Below are 23,930 nucleotides of genomic sequence, written 5' to 3' on the forward strand. Positions count from 1 at the left end.
CTGTGCTGTCTACTGAAATCCAAGCGTACCAGCTAATAAAGATTGTCACACTGAGCACTGCCAGGCAACCTCAGCACCCTTGAACTTGAATGAAGAAGAATGTTCAGCTGGTTTACATGGATCATTGGTGAGTAGATGAATAGTGTCTTTGCAGGCTCTGATATCCAACTCGAACCCACTCTGATGCCCAGGTGTACAGAAAGACAATGCAGCCCCTTCCATGCACAAACGCAGAGATATTCAAGTGTCAGTGTCAGGCCAACTTGGGATTGTTATTCACCAGGGAAACCTGAGACTAACTTCAGCACTTATCTGGAATCAATTCTTTTCCCCTTACTCCATAAAAGTCAGGCCTCTTCCTTAATGAAAAAGGTGCTATGCACACTAGCTTTGCCTTTTCTATATTTCAACTTAAAGTATCGCTGGCTGTATTTAATAGTTTCACTCCTGCAGAGCAACCTTCTGAAAAGGTCAAAACAGAACACTGGGAGCCAAACTCATAGCTGGTACTACTTCATTGACTTCAGCAGCATTACACCTGGGATAGATCCAGCCCTAACTGCCTCCATTACTGTAAGTGGAAAAGAAGCGTGCTTGCTGTCTTAACTTTACTTTTCAATTGATCTGTTCTCTTCTACCCTGTGTGTTTCATTGCAATCAATAGGAATATATCTACTAGAGAAAGTTACGGCACAGAACATCTGAATAGCTTTTAAAAAACTTGTCTTCTTGGTTTATAATGAACATCAGGGAGATGAGAAGGTAGCAGGCATTCAGCCTGCACTCAAGTGCTTTATCTCTTAGAAGAGGATACATGTAAGCAGCTACCCTAAATAGTTTTATGTATAAGCTACACCATAACCAAAAGAGATCTTTCCTAAAGATCTCCTCTTGACTGCAGGCTTGAGCTGCCAGTCCTGAACAACAATGTCAACCAGAGGTCAGGTATTACAGGGATGGGCACTATAAATGTTTATAAACAGTTAGATTAGGGGGGAATAAACTTAACTTCTCAAAGACTATGTTCACATTCATCATGTTTTCCTCTGCACCACATGAGCCACGCTGACAGACTCCTTCTAGGCTGAGGTAAGACTACAGAAATCTTATGTGTATTTCAAGTGATTGTTTTCCTTTCCAACCTTTCAAAGCTTCTTCCTTCAATTCTTCTTTACATGCCATGATGGCACTTTAACATTGTACTGGTACCCATTGCTCTGGTTGAAACACCACCCAAAGCACCACTAGCTGAGCCATTTTTAATAGCTGATCCTGGAAAAAAACCTCCAATCAGTCTTCTAGATGAGTTTTGGTCATCTTTGAGGATGTTATGAGCCAAGATGACATCATCACACTAGACAGCTCTTAGCATTAAATTTTAGTCATGTGGCTCTTTTAACTTGTCATTTAGCATTTCACTTAAATATTTGAACAAATATCAGAAATATCTATTAATACCTGCCATTATTCTAGGTTTTGATTTTTATTGCATTTCAGTGTCAGGCATCATTACACTAGAAGCTTCTGAAAGACACTATGGACTGTGCCTGGCAGTATGCAGGACCCCCCAAACTGGGACGTGGGATGGGTGATGGGTTTGGCCAAGACATGGAACAAGCAAAACTAAACTGCAGATGCATCACTCCAGCACGCATATGCTATACAACATTTTTAGATGGGAGATTTGGATTTTGAGACATTTTACCAACAGAGAGGCTAATCTGGGCTGGAATATTACTGTGCTCAACTACAGCCACACATCTCCTCTTAAGGTGGTCTCTGAAGTACCTGGCACTAGAGAACATCCATGTGCTACCTCTTCCACAAGATAAAGACCCTTTATCCCAAACTGGCAGCTTATGCACTCTCTCACTAACTCCCAGTCTCAAGGCTTTGTTGTGAAATTCAGTACCAGTTCTATCACACAAACCCTTCACCATTTATCTCATGAAGCTCAGTCAGTACCAGTGACCAGGCTTCATGTGCTAATGGCTGTCATTTAAAGGTTGCTTTTAATGTAGAATCAGTCAAGGAAAAAGCAATTATTTTAAGGAATACTATTGTATTGATTTAGTTTGCATTGCTGGGATGTCTTTGCATAATGGATAAGGCATTCATGACCAGCCCTGTGAAAACAATCTTAAGATATAAATAATGAGGCAAGAAGGATTTGTGAAAGGGGCTTTTTCTGCTCTTTGTATTTGCTAGTTCTTCTTCTAAACTGTGTATCACTCACTTTAATGTACATATTCTGAATAGCTGTGCAACTGAGAGTAATTCAATTTTCCCACCACAATCAACAAAATGTTCTTCCCTTGATCACTCCACTTCGTACATTACTTTGTGGCCACTTCAGTGTCAAATTCAGCCTTCCCTGCAATACCCAAATGCTTCTAACACAATTTACAGCCTACTTAGAGACTACCTTCTTGGAAATAATGTTAATCAGGATAATTTCTCCTCTTACTTTAAGGAGCTCTTGATTGGGTGCTTTCAATCAGCTGTTAGCCAGAGTTACCTCAGAATTTCTCAACTTCTTATGGGGAAATGGGACAACGCCATTTAGCAGTCAGAGAGCATGTTTAATGGATCACGCTAATCTCAGGGAGGGCCTATGAAACTCTAATTTGTTCAGGTTTCATTACATTCAATAATGACTCTAATTTTCCTGAAGTGTTCTGCTCACTAGTAAATTATGTACCATAGTTTTGCACCCCATTTTCTCTAACTCTGTATTTGGAAAAATTGAAGGCATCTCTTTCTCCACGGCCACTGCCCAGAAGGGGCCTGAAAAAGAGGGGTTAAGAGTTCACTGTCAGATGTATTTATCTCAGAAGCAGGTATAATTCTTTGCAAACAGCTAAGTGTCAGTGCAAAACCAAGCTGATTCAGGGTAATAAAAGCACTTCTGCAAAGCTTTTAGGTGACACTATATCCCTCACAAGCTTTCTCCAGCCTTGCGTCCATTTTATCATCTGATACCATCATTACCTTGACCAATCTGCACATTACTTCCTTTCCAAATGGATCGATTTTAAACCAGCTCATCTGCTAATGCTCAGCACAGGTTTGGGTGATTCTTCTATTGTTTCAATTATTTCTTTGAGGAAAATTCAATCCTGTTAAGCAAACACTGCTTTTATCTCAGCTGAAGATGCGAGAGCTGTGGTCGCCACTGACAGATCAAGAGCTTCTTATGAAACCCTCCTTTCAGCTGTAGCACCCTCAAGTGACAGAGGTGTCCCAGTTTAGCTCATTACAAGCAATAGACAGTGTTAACTATAACCTGGCACATTAAATAGTTGAGCTATTAAAATTAACCACATATTTCTGGAGGAAGATGTGCCACCTCAGCAAATGATCTGGTGATCTCCCTGATTTTCATCTGCTGCAGCAAAGGAATGGCTTCCCATAGAGCCAAACAAAAGGCAGATATGCCTTCACCCCAGTTTCCAGGGGCTAATTCTGGTTTGGAGGGAAATGAAGCATTGATTGAGATTCGAAACTGAACCTGTCAGGTTTTCTCAGATGTCTTTGGAGATTTGGCTTAGCAGTCCATAAGTAATGCAGAGTGTGCAGATGAGAAAGCCCCAGGGAGAAGAAAGTGATCACAAAGGAATAAATAGAGCAAAATAGATGATCTTCCATTTGCTGCTTTTGGGGCAAGTCCATTGTACTTCCATACCTCTTCAGTGCAGCATAACTGTGCCTATGTGCTTTCTGAACAGAGACTGAAGTGGTTCTGTCCACAGCCATTCAAAGTCCTCTTTATAAGGTACTATATCCTGAATGGGGGAAAAGTAATTTAATTATAAATGTCTGCAGTCACATTTCAAACTCCACAATCATCTTCCATGATAACTATATGTATAATTTTGTCAGCTATGCTATGGAACAGTGTTTATCAAAATCTGCCATTCACAGAGTCCAATGGAGCATTGCTGAAAATAAACACCAGCCTAGTTTGAGATTCCTAATTTGCAGGCATCTTATGCCAGCACTTGTAAGATTTTCCCAGCCTTGCTCAGATATGCATGGAGGGTCCAAAAGCACAGCCTTACTGTAAGCATGAGACCAAAGAGAGACACTTTCTGTTCATTACTGCCTTTAATACATGAGCCTCATGCTGGAAAGACCATTCAGTTGCCACCAGTGAAGTCCTAAACACAAGACATACCTTTCCTACATGTGACTCTTAGAACTTGTCCAGAATAAACCAGGAGGAACTTAACTACAGAAAAATGTCACCAGAACCCCAGTCAGATGACAAGCATCATTTTACTTGAATCTTTCTAGCCCCCGAGAGAGTAAGCCTTGCTGGGGACTAGGAAACTAGCCCTGTCCAAATCAAGGGATTCAAATGCCTCCTAAACTTGTAAATGGCTGAAGCCAAATGCAGACTTTGTGGGTCTGCCCAGCACCAGGCATATAGAGATGCCCTGGTATGCCAAAGCAAATACAGTAAATAACCCTACTATTTCTACATGGCACTATCATTCCTGATTCCAAAAAAGCTTTTCAAGTGTAATGTGCTTTGCAATACCTGAATGCAGAAACAGCTTTCTGTTCTGCAGTGTTTTGCTAAAAATGTTTCAAAGAGCCCCTAGTTTCTGTGCCTGGGGCTGATACACACTCACTTCCACCAGCAGCCCCTAGGCTCGAGCCCTGATTGAGGAAAAAGCCAATTTGCTGTTCACTGCTTTAACATCAACACAGCAAGAATCAGAGCACTTCTGAAACAACCCCCATGATAGTGTTTGTGACTTGGGCACTTGGGAAATTCACGCCACTTTGAATGATGATGTTTTATTGGGAGAACATCAGAAGTAGCAAGACATCTTATATTGACATATTGGTTCCACTTTGCTAGACATACAGGATCAAAGTCATCCCTGGCAGAACTCCATAACCTTCAACAGATGGGATAAATTTGGCCCCATATGCCCATAGCAGCTGGGGACTACAATTGTTTTCCTATTTTCAGCCATATTTTGAGGATACAGAGCCTGATTTTCTGCATGCAAAGCAACTTGAGATTTTGGCATATGTGCAATATGAGGCAAACAATTTGTATTATCATACATGGGCCTGGTATGATTGTTAGGGTCATCTGCAGCACATACCTAAATTTTAAATTAAACATGTGCTATAAATAGCCTGGGAAGAATCAAGCTAGAGATTATTTTATCAGACACTCAGCAATCTGTTTGACTGCCTGTCCTGCTCACTAGACACAGCATCAGAGTCCCTTTTAAATGTAAAATTATGTTTTCTTTACGTAGCTTCCCTTATCATCTATTGTATTCATATAGAGAGAAGCAGTTCGTAAATATCATTTCACATTCCAAACTATTTACTATAGGCAACTACATCATTGCTTTGTTCAAATAAATTTACATAAATCCTGATTAGATTGTTTTATCTTAGGAACTTTATTTTGCTCTCAGAGCACGAATAAAATGCATGCATAAACCAGAATATTTTAGAGGGAGTTATTCCTGAATTGTTTATGAGACAGTAGACATTTCCACCTAATTTTTCATTCATAATGTAATTTCTTTAGTTTTCTCTGTATAGTTAAAAACTGCACATCTAATTTGCTGGAGTTTCCCTGGAAGTGCGCAATAGAATAGATGGCTGTGCTGCAATCTGTTCATCCATCAGCCAGTGCTTCCTTTGACTCACTCCACATTCTGCTCAAAACACTTGGTGGGAAAGGCCAGGAACAACAGTAAGTCCCACTTGCTGCTTGACGTGATCGTATTAGGAGTAAACTGTTGTTGTTAACCAAAACTTGCAAATGAAGTCACTGGAAAATAAATCTATTTCTAGTAAACATTTCTGTGTTTGGATTAATTGAACAGAGCTCTCAGAGTCCTTGCTAGCTCAGATTTACAGCACAGCACCCACCCATGCATCTTGTACCGAAAGGCACCGTTCTCGTTAGCTTTACCCAATTACAAACACACACACCATAATTGTGCTGGACTCACGGACCACAAGGATGGCTGGAACAGAAAACCAGTGGCCACAGTCACCCAGTAAGTGCCCCTCAAGCCCAGCACTTCACCTTGCCCAGTCTGAAGGTGCAGCAGACCAGTGCAGCACAGGCTGTCTGTGCCCTGTGCCCCAGGCTCACGTCCACTCACCAGTGCCACAGTGGGAGCTGAACAGCAACCAGCAGCTCTGTAAGAATCCTGTCCTGCTCATCTCCACCCTGTGCCCCAGAGTCAGCCTGCAGGAGCAGCCCCCTGCACAAGCACTGGTTTTGAGAGATCTGGAAGGCCCATGCAGGTCAGCCTAGAGATACTGGGTCTCCACACCAGGCTGCAAGCTCCTGTTAAAAGCCCAGCTGCAGCTTTTCCAGCAATGCTGCCACCACTCCCACAACTCCCTGGTGTGCCACAGGATCTGACACCTCTGCACCACAGCTGTTTTGTGCCACAGACAGGCAGTACACCACAGGTCTGCTGTCACATTTACTCCACCTGCATGTCCTGTCGTAGGCATTGCTGGTATGTCTCAGCTGCCAGCCCATCAGCTACACATCAGTTTAAACAGACATGAAAAATGCAGCAGAAGCAGAGACAGAGCTGAGAAGTCTGTATTAGCATTCAATGCAAATACCACCTGCCCTCGTGGTGTTTCACTCTTGATCTCAGAGATAAGAAGGAGTTGTGCAAGTTGTTGTAGAACTACATCTGGGTCAAGCTGGGAGTGTGGGAGAGGTTTAGGCCAGAGAATGCTCTCCTTCAGAGAGCATAACTTGGTGTTAGCATAGATAAATGACTCTGCTATTTGGGATAAAGGGTGGAGAGTGACCACAGAGGTTTTTTTAATGGAAAAACCTCTTTCAGGTCCTTGCCTTTCTCCTTCCTGAGCATTCCTGTACTCAGAAACCAGCAGAATTTCATGCAGAGCAGAAGAACCAAATCAAATCTCTTTGCTTTTACTTAATCTAAGTGTACAGCATATCCTTATGGGTCTGACCAGATCAGTTCTCAAACTAGCATATCACAGAAAATTGCATCAAATACAGAGGCTTCCCATCCCACAGCCACGGTAATACCGTGTGAATAGCAAGTAACTGAGTACCGGGAACCCAGTGAAGCTTCAGTAATACAGCCATGGAAGATGGCAATAATTTATCATCTCTGCTGTAGTCTAATCCCAGATGCACCATTTGCTAATTTATTTCCATATGTACCTGGCAGACAGATTAATCAGCCATCTCTCTCTGAAACCTAGATTGCACTTTATCCCTTTAGTAAGCAAGAGAAAATGAATGTACACAGCAAAATAAGAGTCCCTTACAGAGGAGCTTTGTCAACCTTTACAGCTTGTGGTTTCCTTTTTCAGCTTAACAATGGCTTTTCAAAAATCTAACACCCAAATCTACTTCCACATCAGTGCACTCCTCCATCTAGAGAAGCCTCTTTGCTAACGCTGGTGAAAATGAAGGCCGAGACAGAGAAGGCACATCCCTTAGATCTCTAGACTCAGCTGGAGACAGCAATATTGCCCAAGGAGAGGGCAGCAGCCCTGCACTAGAGCCAGGGCCATCCCACAGACAGCAGTAACTCCTCTGAGCCAAGGAGGCTGTTTCTCTGCCACGGTTTGCAGAGTAGCAAAATCAAGATAATAATATTTTACAAAACATTTTGAGCTCTACTGAACTAATTACTATTATCAGCAGTAATGTGCTTCTGATACACTTAGCTCTTCTTCTGGAAAACTCCACAAAGGGGCCGCACTTGCTGGAGCCGAGCAGCTGTTAGCACTTCAGCGATGTTATTGGTAATAAATACAGCGTCAATTCTACGCCTGGTGCCCTTTAAGGATCTGTTTGCAATCCACTCTTTATTTTGATTATAAGACATTATCTGCATTAAACATAATTAGTCATATTATATCATTTGCCAATCTAAGTGCAGTCACTTGATGAGGCAAGATGGAGCTGAATGAAGGCACAGCACAGCCTGAAGCCCAAGGAAATGAAGGGAGTGGGAACTGGCACAGACCCAGGCAGGACATGGGCTCAGGCATCCCCTGGCCACAGGGTTTTTGTGAGAAGGCTGTCACTTGCATAGCCCTGCTGTGATTCTTCCTTGTGTCGGAGTCTGAGCAGGCACATGTAAAATGTCATTAGCAAACCATGGAAGAGTAATAAAATGATTGCTGAAAATGAAATTATTTATGAGCTTCAGTACCCTCGTAACAGTTATAATAATCAAAATACATAAATATTTGGATATGCTAGTGACAGATGGCGTATACTGGAATAATCATACAGAATATGTCAGCTTTCAGAATCAGCTTATTCCAGAGCTGGCATGTTTCAGGGCTTTCTGCTACTAAAATAAGCACCTGGTATTTGATCCTCCAAAAATGTATTTTCACAAACACATGGGTGTCTTTTGATAGAAAAGCTATTGAGCCTGTCACCATCCACACACAGTACCCAAGTAACAGTGTGCTGCCATCAGCTTCCTCTGCTCTGCCTGCCTGTCGGCTGCAGAGGCAGTGGAGGCCTGGTCTCCTCAGAGCTGGGCTTGTCAGGACAGAGTGACAGTGCCTTGCCAAAGTGTGTCCATGCTCTGGGCTTGATCCACACACTGCCAGCGAGACAAACTGCTCCACTGGCAGCCCAGGAAGAACAACCCGACTTCTCTTGCCTACACTCCCGTGTCGGCAAGTTTGAAAAAATCCGGGCTTTTGGAGAGCTCTGGTTGGAAATTAATGTTCATTAATAATGATTAAAACAATTAGTGTGGACAAATATGTTTATTGTGTTGGGCATCAATGAAGCAGTAGCGTGTGCCCTGGACTAAAAAACCCACAGGGAGGTAAGAGCCGCAGGTGAAGGGACACAGAAGAGCAAAGGCCATGTCCACGTGCTGCTCCTCCTGCCCCACAGCCAGGACAGTGTGGAACAGGCTGCCAGGCACAAGGGAATGGGGACACTGTGCCTGCACCCCCTCAGGGCTATTATCAAATGGCAGCCTCCTTCCTCCCTGCAGGAAACCCTTCCTCACCCAGTGTCTGAGCCACCACTGGCCCAGGACTTCTGCAGGCCACAGCCTCCCCTCAGTGACCCTGAACCACAATGACCCTGAACCACTTTGGCCATGGGCCCCCCAGGCAGTGACTCCTCTCCAGGAATAACAGTATTTCCAGAAAGCTGCTCACAGCTCCACACAACAGGGTGCTTCAGCAGACAGTAAACAGACAAATTTTAAAGATTAATAGGCATTCATTTATTATGTTACACTCTCCAGTTTTCCCAGACAATCAAATTGGTAAATTAGAGCCATAATTTTCCACCAATTAATACCAGATGTGACACATTTTGACATTAAAAGAGTAAATATAAGAGAACTGTCAAATACTTCACATTCCTAATGTAATACTCTCTGAATAGAAAACCTAAAATCCTCATGCCTCAGACTTATTCTGAAATACAGACACAAAGGATGCTGATGTTTCCACTACTGCACATTCACAGGCTGCGCACTGTCCCCTTGACAGCTGCTAACACCTTTCCCAAATGCATACTGACTAAAAAGCCCAACCCCAAAGCAGTATTTATACCTGTAATCCAGCACAGGACATACTGTCACAACATCAGAGGAGATACCAATAAAAAGCAAGAGAAAATGCCAAAGACAAATGGGAATTATTGCATGTTTTCAGTGCAGTACAGACAAGGGTAGTAAGCAAAGCTTTTAGAAAAGAAAATGAAATATAAAAATCTTGTTTTAGTGCTTCTCTTTTCCAACAGTTTCTACACAAGGACATTCCAGCATCAGTTCCAGGCCAGCCTGCAGAATGCCACAGTCCCAGAATCACACAGGCTCTCTGTTAATACAGCTGACCAGAGCAACCAGGTCAAGGGGACTTGCTTGGCATACCTGGACTGGGGTACAAACATGTTCTCTGTGGCCCTTTTGGTTCCCTCAGGCTGGCTGTACCCTACTCCTCAGGACCTAGAAGTGCTGCCAGCACTGTTCTGGTACCCAGAGAGGAGAGACATGAAGCTCTGGGAGAAATTAAAGCTCATCTCCTTTAAACTCGGATCAGCTACAGTTTTGGGGAGGTGGGAACATACCATAGAACAGATCCCCTTTGCTTCAATTATCTCCATACTCTCTTTTTCCATATAGTCCCAGTTAGCAAAGATTTTTGATAGGCTGAAGGTGACTATGCAAAGAAGGAAACATCCCCTTCACACACCACATTGCCCCTGCTAGGCCCTCAAGCAAACCTCCCTATGAATTTTCCCCCTTCACACCACAGAGATGAACAGGGATCATACAGTCTATCATCAGTGTCACAGAGCCCACACTCTCTCAGCTGTCTGCCACAAATTCCAGCCGACTCTTCCCAAATGCACCCAGCAACAATTTCTGCAGACTGCAGGTTTCACTACACCTTAAAATAAAAAGGGATTGAAAACAGGAGGATGCCTAGAAACAAGAGGTCTTTTCCATTGGTGGTTGCTTTCCAACCTGAGGAAGCAGGCAAAGATCCACCATAATTATATCCCGTTGGCAAAGGCATTGCAGGGAAAGGGAGCCGGGTGAAAATCACTCTCCCTCTGGTAGCGCCCCGTGCTCCCAAGGAACTGGCTTCCCACGCACAACCATATGGCACAGTTTGCCAGCACAGCCAGGGAGCTGACAGCTTTCCTAGTGGCCAGAACATAACCAGCCAAAGCTGCTACTCAAATCAAAAGTTTTTTCCTTGATTAGATGACATGGGCTTTGATGCATTTTGACCCAGATTAACTGGCTTCATCAGATTCCAGAAACAAAGCTGGACTGGAAAGGGGCTCAGTTAAAATTGCAGCAACACTAGCAGGAATCTGCAGAAGGGTCCCAGAAGGGTTTTGGATCCAAAGCAGACAGTGCAAAGCTGCAGTCAGCTGGCACAGGGAAGGACCAGTCCAACTGGCCCTACAACATTCATGATGGGATGAAATACAACCCAAGGCTCCAGAGTGATTACACAGCCTGCCCCAGCCTCTGTAGACACTTTCCTGGAAAGATATGAGACTAGGGCTTGAAGCAGAATTGGACCTCAGGCAGGAATATCCCCCTTCCAGTCTTTTCCCATAAATAGGCAGTGGGGGGCAAAGGGGAATGGACTTCAAATAGTTTTGCAAGAGGAAGCCAGATGAAAGCAAATCAGCTACAACTGAGAAAATCCAATCTACTTAACTGTCCTGCACAGAACTAATTTTGCCTGGTGCAGCTGTGACCTTGACAAACATCAGGTCAGCAGTAGCCTCACTATCTCCAAATGAAGGTAGAAGACAGTTGTCCCTGAGGAGGCCTCCCCAATGTCAGAGAGAAAAGAGCTCTTTTATAAGGCACAGTCTCTGGATCAAGAGGCATGTTACAGAAAGATTACACTGCAAATCTAATTCCCTATCCCTTATGCTCAACAATCTGATACATGAACCTGCCTTTCATCAAAGAGCTGGTGATTGCAGTATTGGGCAATCTGAGCAATGGCTAGGGGATGGGGTTGCCAGCTGTGTTGGCCAGCTCAGGCACAGGTGGCTGGCCACACCAGCTCCTGCTGGTAAGGAGTCCTTACACACACGTTCATCCAGCTACACGTTGCAGCACATCTGGTCAGTGAGTTTTATAAAGGATCCTAACATTTTCATAGTGCTGGGACAAACCATCTCCTGGTCATCTTGTCTCCAGTTTTTTGCAGAATGCCCATCAGATCTGACCACTCTCAGTCTTTAATGTTCAAACTGACTTTTGACAGCCTCATTCACTCCTCCCATATAAGGCAACACAGCAGAGGCCAGAAAGAGTCATCTTTGTTAACGCTTTCCACCCAAAAGGCAGGCACATACAAAAGGTAGCTGTGCAAGTCCCACCTGCACAAGGCAGAGGTCCTGGCCAAGGGAGCCAAGTGACTTGTACCAGAATATGCTGGCCAGTCAGTGCTGCCCCACGGAGGATGTGTTATTAACACATGCTACTGGCATCACCCCTCACCTTCCAACAGGCACCATGTAGGGCTAGGTGGTGAGGCTGTAAGGCTTGCACTTCTAAGCTCAAGAGCCAGAAGAAAAAATTCTTTCATAATTTTAAATCAGGAATAAGCTCAAAACAACGCAATATAGAAACATTGCTTTGAAATCAGAATCAGGCACATTAGCTACAAGAAGTTCCTTTAAAGCCATCAAAGCACATGGCCTAAAAAATGTTTAATGGCCATATTTTCCCTGTGGGAGTGATCTCGGAGTGCACAGAAACTACCTGTGTCAAAGACCAATGGTTTTCAACCAGTGAAAATACTATTATATACTGTGAACCCCATTTAAGTATCCACAAATAGTAATGGAAGGAGTAAACCTCTTGTCAGGAGGTGTAAGTTTGCTATACGAGGAACCCTCATCACCAGTAAAAATTATTAAGTGGTCTGCAGAGGAAAGAGGTGAAAAACCACTGCTGGAGATGTCTCTAATTGGCTATGGGACAGAGACTGACACAATATCTGCAGCTGAAAAATTATTTGGGATGTTGATAAAATAATTTGGCCAAAGGGAGAAACATGCCAAAAAAGTTTAATCTTATTTTATTCCTTCAGTTCCCGTCACTTGAATAGAAATAAAAAGAGTTGATCACACGCTCCACACCTGCACAGCACATGTAAGCACAGTGCTCACCACCAGCAGTGCTAGGGACAGCCATGACCTTTTTTGTTATCACAATTCATTCTTATTGCACCATTTGTTACCATATGCTCTTTTTGCAGGAGCTTGCACTCATGCTCTCTGAACATGAACCCCAGACTGCCATCCTGAGTGAGCAGGGCACCTCCAAATCATGGATGTCCTGGATTTGCCAAGAGATGCCTGCTAATGGATGGCTGGAGGTGAAAGCTGAATGGATTAAAACTAGCACTAATTCAGCAATGGAACAAACTACTACAGGAAGCAGTGATCTACACCTTGTCACCTCTGACATGTCAGGATCCAAATGCAGACAGCATTTAATAAAAGACTAGTTACTGGGTGTACTTCTCATCTGTATTATATAGGGTGTGATGCTCCCTAGCATTTTGAGAGCTTCTCCACTTCAGATCTGGGACTCTGTGACTCCTTGTCCACACACCCAGCAGACTGACTGCAGTGCTTGTTTTATGATATATGAGAGATGTGAACCATTTTGGACTTTTTCCAAAGCAGCGAGCTTTTTTTTCCTCTAGCAATCTCCAGTCTGGAATTCCTCTGCTTCTGTCGGAGGAGCTCTTGGTGACTCACATGTGGATTGGGAGCTTTCTCAGCCCACAGCTGAAGGCAAGGGTGTTAAATATTTAATAAAGAGACAGCTTTTCTCCCAAATGTTTTGGATAAATAGCTGCTAAAAGAAACCAAAATACAAAAGGGTTTTAGCTGCTGGAATAAAAATATCATTTTCCCTTTCCAGCAATCACCAAGCTGCCCTCACTTGGGTTCTCTCCCTGGTGGCCACAGCTGTCCCCAGCTCCCACCACCGGCCCATGCCTGCACTCGGGAGGGAACCACACTTCAGCCTTACCCATCCTGCAGCTAGGCTCAGCTTCAGTCACTCAAACTGCGAGGAGGAGGAACAGTAACAGTAGCAGAAGCTTTAGCTGCAGTCTGAAAGCTGCTCTGGCCTTAGAAGTGTGGTGCTCCTGGCTGGGCACACTAACAGCTGCTAAGCACCAGATATGGTAGCAGTGGCACGGTGTTCACGTAGTTTTACCCTGTAACTGTTGCCACATAGCAAGGCACGGGAGACATGCATCCTCACATGTCTGACTGGTTTTTAATAACAGGAAAGAAGTGAACATTCAAGAATTTCTACTTGTTAATGTCCAATTAAGTATCAGTATTAAGGAAGAAACTGGAGCTTCCTAGGTCCACAGTTTGCAACATCTAATTATCTGCTAACTTTATTCCATGTGAGTATTATGTGACTATGTTCTTTCTTTCCTTTCCATAATTACTACCTAGTAAAAGTACCCCAAGTTGGACTGCAAAAAAAAAAAAAAAAAAAAAAAAGAAAGAAAGGATCAAATTCTTGGATAATGAATTATAAACTCTGTTTGGTATCTGCCTACAGACATGGCAGGATGAAATCCTTATTTAAGCATCAAACAGCATTTATTTAGACATTCTGTTATCTCTGTTGAAGTATCAAAACAGCACATACCATTGTGCTGCTAAACCCTATCAGAGTTCCTGCCATATAGGGGTGATAAGAGGTATAGACACTAGGTCACTGCTCAGCTGAAGGAGAGAAATGTGCTTTCTCTTGGCTGTCCTCTAGTTAAATCCTCTGCTTTCAGCTTGAGGGTACACACAACCATCCTCAGTGTTATGTGCAGCAGCTGATGATGTCCAAGACCCTGGACTTTTTACTAAAAGTCCTGAAGGTGGTTTGCACCAAGCATCCACAGCACCAACTTCTACCTCCCTGGTTCATTTGTTGGGAATGTGAAAACGGATGAATTTCAACTTGTGCAGCCTAGCCTTGTGAGCAAGGAGCTGTCAGCAGGGAACCCTGGGCTTTGGGCTGGACTGTCACTGAAAAGTGCAGCTATAAAGGTTTACCTCTGGCATTTATCATCCGCAGGGTGAGAGGCAGGACTCGTCTGCTTTGGTGAACCTTCTTCCAAGGCAGTGGCACTGCACAGATGCAATCAGCGTGTCCTGCATTGCTCCAAAGCTGTCAACATCTGTCAGGAATAGTAAATTTTATTTTATCTTGTTTGAGTGGAATGGGTTTCCATAAAAAATATGTAAATAATGCTAAGAATAATAAAGAAAATTAGTTTAAACAGCATGGCAGCAATTAGCCACAGTTCTTGCAGGGACTGGACAAGCAGATGCACTCATCTAAACCAAACCCAGCACCACACTGCTACCAGCTGCAGCCCCAGCTCTGCCATCCATGGAAGGAGGGTGAATTGGAGAAGGCTGGCTGTACTGAGTAAACTGAAGGCATGGCTGTACTGAGTAAACAGCAGGACAGGACCCATAAATACAGTAACACTTCCTACTAGAACTCACATTCTATGACTGAGACTGCATACCAACTCAAGCCAAAAAAAAAAAGGCAAAATATGAAGAAACCAACTTGAAAGCTTGTTACTGATACAAACCAAACAGAGGAATAATGACTAACTCAGAAACATCAAGCAGAGGTCAATGTCTGCCTTCCACTGTGCCTCACATAAATACACAGTCCCTTCTACTCGCTTCGATGGCCGCTTCAAACAACTCAAGCTCTTTGAGACACTTCACTAGGCTAAAATCACAAATTCTGATTTTGCTTATGTGCTGCTTCTGCTGCCTAGAGTTTCCATCTTCTTTAAATACAGCATGGAACTACAAGCAGAATGGCAACAGCCTTTCTTGCCCCATGGTGAGCACCAGCACTGAGTGGGTCAGCAAAGATGGTCAGCAGCTCCTAAAAACAGAGATGGGCTCTTGCCCATCAGTAAACAGCCAACAAGAGCTAAATACCTGCAGTTACAGCCTTGGGGACAGCTAACATGACACATACACCTGCAACTCCTTGTATCTGAGGATCTGTATGTATGAATGGTTCACCTTTCTGTAACCTCTCCAAGGACCAAAATAACAAAATTCCCCCTCCCTTCCCCGCCTCCCCACATCTCTAATTTTTGCCCACTTGACTCAGAGAAGGAGACTTTGCTTGCACTATCTTCAAATATTAATAGTGAACTGCCAAGGCACATTTCTTACTGTGATGTACTTGTATAGCTCTGGGTAATTCCCACTGGCATTAATGAGAATGGCTTATATAAATCTCTTTGCCTCATCCCATAATCATGATCATGGCCTTAAAGAGGGCAATATGCAATTCCTGGGTCTCCCCACTACAGGACAGGGTAGTTACCATTTTCAAGTTCTCTGAATTTCACAGGTTAGTCAAGCTACTCCAGTCAAACACCAAGTTAGGGCATTACCCCACACCTGTACCTCTCATGAAGCTAATCTGCAATCACTTTCCTAAGGAAAGTAAAGTATTTTCCTTGCCTGGATGTACAACATTGTCTGAGCCGTTCTGAACAGGTTGTTCTGCTTTGGGAATTTAAATTTCTTCTGGAAGGAAAAGCACAAAAATGCTAGTTTTTGTTTACAGTAACATCTCATAATAGCAGCTACTATTATCATAATTTCATGGCCCCTATTCCCTGCCAGGAGAGCTTAGAGGCCTTTTCTGGTGAGGGGAAATCTTCCATCTCACAGTGACTAGCTTAACTCCAAGTGTTCATCTGAGGGCATTTGGTACCAGCAGGTGAATTCCCAGGTCCTGGGGCCTTGTGGGAGCAGTTGGCTCCTTCCCCACACAGAGAACTTCCTCAAGCCATCCTAGGAAGCCTCTTCGGGGACAAAGTCTCCCCAGTACTACTGGGATGCAGCAGCTCTGCACTGCTAAGCAGATATGTCTGTCTAATTCTGAAACAACTCTATTCTTGCACTGCAACAATGCCAGCTCATCCAAGTCCAATTAAACCCCCCAAGAATGATTCACAGCAAACTGAACCATATTTACTTTCAGTTCATTATCACACTCACAACTGGTAATTTTGGAAATGTTATATTCTGAGTTCAGCAGCAGGCTACAGGCTGCACACCTCTTGCTATGGTATGTGCCTGAGAGAGATGTATTTCTCTTTTCTTCACCCCCCTCCCTGTTCTGCCTCCTTAGAAGGGAATTAAGGCAGCAGAGAACTGTAAAAAGCCCTGATGCTATCCACACCACAATATCCTAAGTAACACACAAACCAGAGGAAAAGCCATCTTTAACCTGCTAGACCAGTCCCAGGATAAATGTTTGCTCTAGGCAAGGACAAGACAAGTAGGTTCTTTAGTATTTTTTGTTTAATATCCTTTTAACGTGAGCCTGGACTGGTGCATAAATGAGCACAACTGCTCAAATGAGTCATACTTCTTTTTTAGGGCCTTGTTCTGGCAAAACTCCCACTGAGCTCAGCAGGGGTTTGGCAGAGTGGGAAATGAGGAGCAGCCCAGGACCCAGATCTGTGGGATGGGTACATGAGCACGGGGCAGCATTTCATTAAATTCATCCAAATTCCAAAACCTGTGAATATTTGTAATCTTCACAAATGGCAGAACAATACAATTTAAACCAAAATGCTCAAGACAAAACTGGTGCTGAGATGCCAGATTGCACCATTATCAGTTCTTAAAGCTCACGGTACCTTAAGTGCATTTAAAGGACCATAACTATTACAGCCCAATTACCACTGGAGCCCCAGAGCAGGTGCACTCATCTAAACCAAAGCCTCAGAGAAAGCAATTCAAACTGAAATTGCTACAGGATTTTTGAAGTGTGAAAGGGACTTGTTGGGAGTAATGAAAGGCTCCAGGATGCAAAATAAAAAGGACATATCCTATCCAGACACAGGGGAAAGAAAGCACCATCTCCAGATGCTGGTGGCAGGAGGTGAGCTCCCCAGCAGCTGAGGGGGCACCCACAGAGGGCCAGGGCAGCCAGGCCAGTGGGGTAAGCAGGGGAATCTGTCTGCAGGACCCTGCTTGATACCATGCAGTTATCACAGAGCAATTAATGTGACAATTACTGGCTAATGTGCATGCTATCTCCAGGTAAACCTGGTCTCCATCATAGGATGGCATGGCCAAGGGAAGATCTCAGCAGGCAAAGGAGGGTGGTGGCTGGCAAGGAGATCACAGCCACAGATTTAGGGTAAGACACTTTGGTGAAAGCACCAGGAGGTTTTGGGGAATGCTGTAGCCACCAGCAGAACAAAATACACAGCAATGCTGAGTCACACACTAAACTGGAGTCAAACAGAACCCAAACAACACCCCCCCAGCACAGACAGAAAATAGAATATAACAAAGGAAGGCAATAGAAAGGAACAGGGTTCCCAGGATGTGCTGCAGGTTCAGGGATGCAAACAACCCTAAGCCCACCCTGAGAGATGCTCCTGGTGGCAGATAAAGACGAGAAATGCAGGATTGCTAATTAGATTGTGATACATCTAATCTTTCTTCTATTAAAGAAATACTGTTGTGGGATGGTCTCAGGCTCTCGCTACCTCTGAAGGAAAAAAAGCCATGCAAGTCAGAAGTCTTGCAGTTCCAAGGCTGTACCGAGGAGACTGTGCTTGAATTCCAGGGTCCAGCCAGCAGGGAAGGGCTCCCAGGAGCAGAGGAGCAGCAAGGTGGTATCCATCAGGATTCTGGGGCATTGCACACCAAATGTTCTCTGCTTTGGGTCACACCACAGGAACTAGGGCCTTGGTCCCCTCCCCTGCCCCAGGAGCCCCAGCTAGGAAAGCAAGCCAAAGAAAACACAGCTAAAACCAACATTTCACATATTTCTCCCCTTTTCAAGAGCCTGTGACATGCTATCTTGGGATTTTCACAGTCCACGATGATGTCTGGGCACTCCAGCTTAATCCCAAAGGTCAAAAAGAAACTTAAACATTGGAATAAATAAATAGCAATGCTACCCTGCAGAGAGTATTAAAGCATTAATTTCAACTGACAGATGGCATGGAGGGAGAAGGGCTGGAAGAGTGGAACCAGAAGCCTGATGCGAATTCTTGACCCTGGCATTCCTATACAGTAAAGTATTTCCCCCCTCATTAAAAATGAAGAATAAATAAATAAATAAATAAATAACTAGTAAAATTTTAAAACCAACACAAAAACGCCAAGAAAACAAACAAATGAAAAAAAAAAAAAACAACCCAAACCCTACAACCCACCAAAACACCCCGAAAACATAAAAACCCAAACAAACAAACAAACCCACAAAGAAGCCCAAAACCCACCATGCAGCTTCCATTTTGCAGCAGTAACAAGGCCAGAAAAGTGGTAGCACTGACGAGCAGGAGCCCAAGGTTTGCCACAGCTGATAAAGGAGATCTCTCAGAAGAGGCGCTGCCACGGTACTTTGTTTCCTACTGCCCAAACCCACCCAAAAGGCCCCGCTGTGTTCTGCCAGCCCTGCACCCCTGGCAGTGCCAGGCTCCAGGGAGGAATGCCAGGGCCCAAGGCACTGAGCAGGGCACCTCACCCAGCATCATCTCTTTCTCCCAGGGATCAGCTGAGTTCATGTGCCAACTAACCAGACAATACACAGCAGCAAGGAATAATTATGGGCACATGCCTAGGTCTCTGACTGCCATAAATTTGTAATTTTTATTGCAGTAATATATCATAAAAGTGATCTGCCTGCAGCTATTCCATATTGTGGCACAATCCCATCAGATCTCAAAACACAAAGGAGACAGCACAGGGCACAAGCAGGAGGTGTGTCCTGCCTCCAGCACTCCCCCCCATGCCAGCCTCAATCCTGCCCCCAAACCCAGGTCAGGGGGATGGCATGCATGAAGATGCACGGCCCAGGGAGGGCCTCTGCCCAAGGCGGCTGCCTCAGCCCCTGCAGGCCCTGCTACTCCCATGGCACTGCTTTCCCCTGGTGTCCCACGTCTCCTCCTCCCCCTGCAGCCCCCGGGCCCCGAGAAGACGGGGCAGTGCTCGTGCCAGCCTGGGAGCAGTGGGGAGCCAAAAACTACTTTTGCCAGCACTGCTGAAATAACTGGATTCATCTCTCGGCATATGGTGGTATCTTCAGGGAGAGAGGAAGCCACTGCTGGACTTCCTGCCAAATTCCTCGTATTTTTGGAGTATTTACACATTGTGCATCTCAGGTTTCTGTTCTCCCCCTGGCTGCTTGCTGTGCTAGGATGACGCAGCCTGGCCGGAGATACCCAGCCCAGAGCCCTTGCCATGCTCACTACAGACAGCCAGTTTTAGCCATCTCAGCCTACAACAGTTTGCTCCCACATGTATGCAGAACAGCCAACAAAAAATTAACCTTTTTTAATGCATCCATAAAACACCACAGCCTCCCCCTTGAGACCACAACAGAGTTCATGGAGAGTTTAGGAGAGAAAGAGCCCACCACAGAGATGGGTGTCTCATCCCTGTTCAGACATGGCTCTGAAGAACTGTGAAGGACAAAAGCACGAAAGCACAGATAATATTTTCAGCACAGGAAAGATGCTTTCCAAGAGGTGCCAGCTTCACTTTTTAAGTGAGCAGGGAAAATCTACAAGCCAAATGACCTCTGGTGCTGGATTGTCCCCACTTCCACTAAAAAAATGTACCACCTTTAATCTCAGAAAGGAAGCAGAAAAAACCCTACAAAACTGAGCGGACAAACTCACTGATTGCTTGCACCCACAGGCTGGGGAACCAGAAGAGATTTCTTACAGATCCTAACTTCAACTGGGGCTTCACCAGAAGAAGGACTCGCCAAGCCCTGGTGGTAGCTCATGCCCCAGCAGGAAGAGGCTGTGCACAGCCAGAAGGCAGCCTAAAGGAGCTGCAGCTGACACCAACCAGGAGGAAGGCTCAGCTTCAGCAACACAACCTTTAACTTCCTCTGAGGTGATGTTCACACACAGAGATTGGTTATACTGTGAAATTACTCTTCCCTCCCAACTTGCAGCCCTGTGTTGAAACACAAATATTGAAAATAACACTCTGAAATGCTCAAAACCTCAAGCAAGGCACCAGCAGCCTTCAGCATCATCAGATGAAGAACCATGACCACAGGTTGCTCCACTGGAAGACAAGAAGAAGCCAGCAAGCACCTGGCACCCAGAGGCACCTCCTCGACCCAAAGCTCCTGCGTGAGCTGCCCTCAGCCACGGACTCCATCTGCCCATCCTCAGGAGCCAGATCTGTTCCAGAGCCACAGTTTCAGACATGAAGACATCACAGCTTAGCACCTTCCAGACAAAATGAACACTGCCATGTTGATGTAACCATTGGCAAGCACAACTACACTTACTCTGAACTGAAAAAAATCACTTGCATTCCCAAACTGAAGCCAAGAGCAATTTTGCCAATATATCCAGAACAGGGATAGTCTTATGTCTCCCAAATATTTCCACAAGATATTATGGAGGGGTTGAATCTCTATTAATGTGCGACAACAGCATAAAAATATGATAAAAAACCCATATGTATCTTCTCAATAGTACATTTTTGAAAAGAAGCCAGCTGGCATAGAAATAGGTGATGTATTGAACAGGTTACAAACAAATACATGTTCTAACAAAAATGTTTGCAACTTTTTCCATTGAGCAGTTAAAATATATTGACAGCAATAATTACAATGTTCTTTGAATACTCAACAAAGAGATGGCGGCATTTCAAATAACCCACTTTCCAAAGACTTCATAGAATTCTGTGTGCCAGTAAGATATGTTGGAGCAACAACTACATATTTTTCCATATACATACACTTACAATAAGTATGTATTAATTTATATTCATAAATACATATACTTTATAAATGTATTTTATATACACATAAAATACACAGATATAGAAACAAGTCTTATTTAAAATTAAGAAGCAGAATTCTATAATGTCATAAATAAAACAAACTGCAGATGAAGTTTAAAAGTCATTAATCTGCCTGATGTAAGAATGGGAAATACTTCTGCTCCAGGCCTTTCTTTTGCATTAAAATCTGCACATGGTCTGTGGTATCAGTTTGGTTTAAATTTTCACTAATTGTTTTCATAAATAGCATTTCACTCTTGCTATCACAATCTGAAGATCAAGCTGGCTGACAAAGGTGATGAGAAGTTATAGAAGAGCTGTCCCAAGCTTCTTTCAGCAGGGTGGTGGTGGAGACTGCAAAGCTCCATGAAGCCTCAACATTCACAGGGCAGCTGGTATAGTTCAGTTGATAGATTACCCTTCTTTATGTATTTCCTTTCATTTCAGTTACAGCCCAGAATAAAGTGTCTTTTCCAACACAAAATCTTCTAAATCACCAGAGGGAATTCCAGCAAAACAACCTTTTTTTTTTTTTTTTTTTCCTAGACATGCTTTTCCTCATCCACACTTCACAGTAATCCTCAGCTTCCCAAAGAGAATCAAATGTTATTCTTAGGAGTCTTCACGTTCTGATCCCTCTTTCCATCACAGACCCACTCTGTCCCAGTTCTCCCTGTTCCCTCTCTCCTCCGGAGGCTGAGTGAGGAATGAAAGGGACAGGGCAGCTTCAGCCTCCAGCCAGTCTCAGCATCTAGATCCCCATCCATGCAGATCTAACACTCTCCCATCTACATCGGGACACAGCTCCTTGCATCCACCCCCGGCAGGATGGTGGAGATTTCAGACATGCACTGACTAGCAAAGAGGGATGGCTACCAGGAAACACACAGATGAAATGCAAAACTTCCCCCTACCCGGGTTTAATTCCAACCTCTGCAACATCCTACAGCCAAGAGAAATAACCCAGAAACTGCTCAATTCTAGCATGGGTACTACAGACTTCTCTGAGGCAGGGGAAATGAATTAGGCAGTGCCTCTTTCTCTGCCTTGCCACAGCTCTCTATGGATGCTCATGAGAATCTGCAAATGATTCAGACAGCAGCATTCACCAACAAGATCAGCTCAGCCAATTATTCCCATACTTATCTACTAAATTTAAGAAACCCCTGAGAAGCTGAGCCTTTCACAGACTGGAAGATGACATTAATTCACCAAGTAAGAAAAGCTTTTAGGAAAATCTTGCCACAGAGTTCTTGCTTGAACCCTCACTGGAGACAGACTGGGCTCCACCAGCAAGAGCAGAATCCTAGCAGACCTGTGTATTTTCCACTGTGAGCATGGCACAATTAGCAGCATTAATGGACAGACTGTTCATTTAATTCAGTTTTTTGTTCCACAAATAAAGTCCTCTGTCTGTTTTTTATTTGGTTTTATAAATTAACCTCTTTCTTTTCTCATTAAGTAAACAATGAATGAAGGATTACTCTGTGGGAAAGATGCAAGTGCAAAGGGCAGCGGTTTTATACTGCTGCAGCTATTTCCTTTCATGCTTCCAAATAACTCTGCTCTAGAAGGCAGAAAATCATTGAGGTCTAATCATTTATTTAGTAAGATACACTGTTTTCTTTAGCTTAGGCAAACTTGTGGCTGGAAAGCTATGCTGAAAGTTGGTCTGTTAGTGAATGGCCCCGGTCCTGCACGCAGTGATGGAGAAGCTGTGTGCGTGCCCTGGACATCAAGCAGCACGGGGAAGGACACACCACGGCCTGGTGCAATTTGCTGTCTGGGCCTGAAGTTGCTGTCAGTCTCATCACAGGGTTTTCCATCTTCCCTGCACCTCTGGTACCAGGCAGTCACACAGCTGAGGATCCCACAGGGTGGCTGAGCAACAGCTAGCTCCGAGGTGGACGTTTCCAGCAGACACTTCACTGCTGGTTTGGTTGCCTCAAGGGCACCTTCTCCTGGTCTGACTGGCCCCCCACTTTCCCTGTATGGGTGGTAAAACAGTCACATGTTGGGATCTTGCTGAGAAAAGCTAAGCTTTGCAGCAATAAAACCAATTTTTTCCCTTCATTTCTCTCCTTTCAAAGCATGACAGCAGGCTGACAGAAATGGCCATTCGCCTCTGCTCAGTGCTGGTGGAACAATCTCAGAGCACTGGGAGCAGAGACAGTGAAGTACTGGAGCCAGACCTGTGGTGGGTTGCTATGGTCAGGGAGCTGCAGGACAGGACAGGTATGGAGAAGCTGAGAGAGCAGGGCTTCTTCAGCCAAAATAAGACAAGGCTCCAGGGAGAGCTGTTTACAACCACAGGGGTATGGGAGGGGGTAAGAGACTGAGTAGATTTCCTTTGGAGGACCACAGGAACAGGGCAAGAGACAATAGACACAGGCTGAGCATAAAAAGTTCCAGTTGGTTGATGAACAAAACAAAAATCCACACAAACTACAATGAGAGTAGCGAAGTGTTTGAACAGATGAGCCAGAGAGGCTGTGAAATCTCCATCTGGGAGCAGCTGGCTTTTGTTGGCCTTTAGCAGGCCCTTGGACCA

The 23,930-nt window shown here is 44.3% G+C and overlaps 1 protein-coding gene across 1 annotated transcript in view; it reads right to left on the reverse strand.

Annotated features, from left to right (window-relative positions):
• FOXN3 (forkhead box N3) overlaps positions 1-23,930 on the reverse strand; it is a 204,535-nt gene that overhangs the window by 152,026 nt on the left and 28,579 nt on the right. Inside the window, exon 3 of the mRNA XM_059475184.1 lies at positions 14,606-14,730. The gene's annotated coding sequence lies outside the window, so the exon portion shown is untranslated. The remainder of the gene's footprint in view (positions 1-14,605; positions 14,731-23,930) is intronic.

Source organism: Ammospiza nelsoni, chromosome 6, assembly GCF_027579445.1.
Source record: "Ammospiza nelsoni isolate bAmmNel1 chromosome 6, bAmmNel1.pri, whole genome shotgun sequence".
Lineage (NCBI taxonomy): Eukaryota > Metazoa > Chordata > Aves > Passeriformes > Passerellidae > Ammospiza > Ammospiza nelsoni.